Genomic DNA, 2,772 nt, shown 5'->3' on the forward strand with positions numbered 1-2,772 from the left:
TCCCTCATTGATACAGTAATATATTTAATTAATTAAGGCATTTAAATTACTTCCTTTTACAATTGCACTTTTAATCGTATATTTTTGCGCTCGAAGATTAATCGTAACAGCTGATTCAACCAAGTCACTGGAACGACTGCAAAAGAGATTCAAAGTGAATCAAAGTAAAACTTTCGTGCGACGCGACGGAACGACTAAAATGCATACACGTGACGCATCAACATTCACGATGACCCAGCGCTACATTCTGCAACGATCTAAGAGAGGCGTAAACAGACCGGCTATATAAACCACCAACGGAGAACCGACCAAGAGGAGACTGTAACGCGTCGCGGTACAGTCAGCCGTACAAACGCTCGACCTCGATTTTCCTCCATCGCGACAATCTTAATATTACGACGCAGAGCCCGTTTCCTGGTGTAACACTTTACGCGGAATTATATTCGATTTGAATAATTTTTATGAGATTTCCCCGGAAATTAATATCATCGCGGATTAATATCTTAGATTGGGATGTCAGCGCGGCGACGACATTCCGCCGCGATCGCCTCCGCGCGTAATTGGCACCGCGCGAGGATTTACGATCCCTTGTTCTCCAAGCGTCTTAGATAACGCGCGAGATATTAGCGATGAATAAACATGAAAATAGACGGCGTTTAATCGACGAGTGTAACAGAGCTAATTGTAAGTAGCCTCGTGTATGAAAAGAAATCCTGTATCTTTGGATGTCGATAGCTCGAACGTGACACGGCTGCTTTACAGCATACTAAAGACAGTTCCCCGGTTTCGCAAGTAACTCTTTAGTCGAGCACCGCCGATTAGTTAGCCGTTAAGAGTCGTCAGCGGAATACGTTTTACAGATGATACCGTGCAACGTATCGGCACGCCAAGGCACGGACGCGTTTAACCGCGATTTTGCGACGCGATTGTACCGGCAGGCATGGTGTTACATATTAGTGTTAATAATTCACGATTTTATGGCTGCGAACTCGTGAAGTTGGCATTACCGCGGTGCCTCGGGCACAATGCAGGTACAGTTTGCACCGACGTGAGCGACTCTCTTTACCATTACCCTTTCCCTCTCGTCTTCCTGGTGCGCTCCCAGCATACCTTATAAAGGTTTAAACACGCCGTAAATCCTCGGTGCTAGATAGCGTTACCGAATCGCGACGATTTTTGCGACAAGGCGCGATGTTTGTCGATAAATCAAGCGACGACGGAGCCGAACTAATCGGTGCGGGATACCTCCTCTCCCTCTCTCTTTCTCTCTCTCTCTCTCTCTCTCTCTCTCTCTCTTTCGATGTCTACGTTCGTGGGTGTGAATTGAATATCATTCGAGTGCAGAGCAAGTGCCGCAAAGAAAGAGCGCGATGAAAGAACGGGTTCGCGCACCGTGAAACGTGATACAGTCTCGATACTTTTGACCGATATCGATCTCCTACATTGTACAGAAGAAAGAAAAGAATGACATGCCGCACGGATATGGCGCGAAATGGTCCGGTCGTAAAATCGCAGGGCGTAGGTGTTAACTTCTTGCGGTACCAATTCAATCGCAGCCACAAAGCACCAACGGATATGAGGTCTGCTGAGCGGCGAAAAATCTTAATTACGAATCGCAGCCATTTGGTTACGTTATATTTGCTAGTCGACGTGTTTCACGGCGCTCGGCGCCGATTGCCATTTTATTTCCCGTCTTTAAGCGAACTTTTTTGCGATGATCTGTGATTAGTGTTACCGATACCGACTCTATCTTGAATTAAGATAAATTGTGATATCAGTTATAATCCACGCAAGACTTAAAAAAATGTATCAAATAATTCTGATCTTACTTTATATATAGAATATACTAAAAATATACTAAAAAATGTAATTTTTTTTCTATTATAATAATAATGCATGTAAATACACAATTAAGTAACGAGAAAGTCTTGTATAGGTCTCAGCTGAATTTTAATGCTTAAATTTCGGTGTGAATTTATATACATATTCAGTTCTGTAAGCTGCGCACCAAAATAAATTTTTCTTTAAGATACTTATTAACATCAGCATCATTAAATTGCTTGTCAATTTAATTTACGATTTTCTTATCTCAGTTCCAGTTTAAGATCGCATTTCAAGATCGAAAATTATTTCGGCGCGCAATTTACAAAACTGGATATGTACATAAATTTACACTGAAATATTATTTAAGCGTTAAAAAACCAGTTCAGACTGATAAGACTTTTTCATTACTTAATTATATGTATATATATATATATACATTACGAATAAATCTACTTAGCTGCGCCATATCTTTCCTCGCAAATGTATGATTTTGTAAATAAAAGAAGATAATTTGACACATTATTTAACTAACTTTAATAAGCTGTTGAGAGAGTTTTTCTATCAAAAACACCTTTCTATAAAAAAAAAAAAAAAAAAATCAAGCCGTACATCATCACTCCCTTTATTCCTCGGCTAATGAAGTCAACCCTGCCGCGAAATTGCCGTTTAGTCAAGCCTGTATCTCGGTAAGTTTTCAAGGAGAGAATCTATCGCGTGCGGTGGCTGCATCGCCCGAGGGCTTCCGCTGGCGCCTGATCGGCATTTCTCGGCCTGTCATTACCATACGCACTCATCCGTTGCACGCACGATCTCGCGTGCGTGAGTACGTGCACGCCAATCTCTGCGTGGGAGTACGGGCGACGTCGAAGTGTCTCGTGTGCGATCTCGCAGGAAGCGAGAGAGCACGTGCCCGGCTGGCCAGACGGGAACTCGATACTCGCGATAACC

Source organism: Trachymyrmex septentrionalis, unplaced genomic scaffold (genome assembly GCF_001594115.1).
Source record: "Trachymyrmex septentrionalis isolate Tsep2-gDNA-1 unplaced genomic scaffold, Tsep1.0 scaffold87, whole genome shotgun sequence".
NCBI lineage: Eukaryota > Metazoa > Arthropoda > Insecta > Hymenoptera > Formicidae > Trachymyrmex > Trachymyrmex septentrionalis.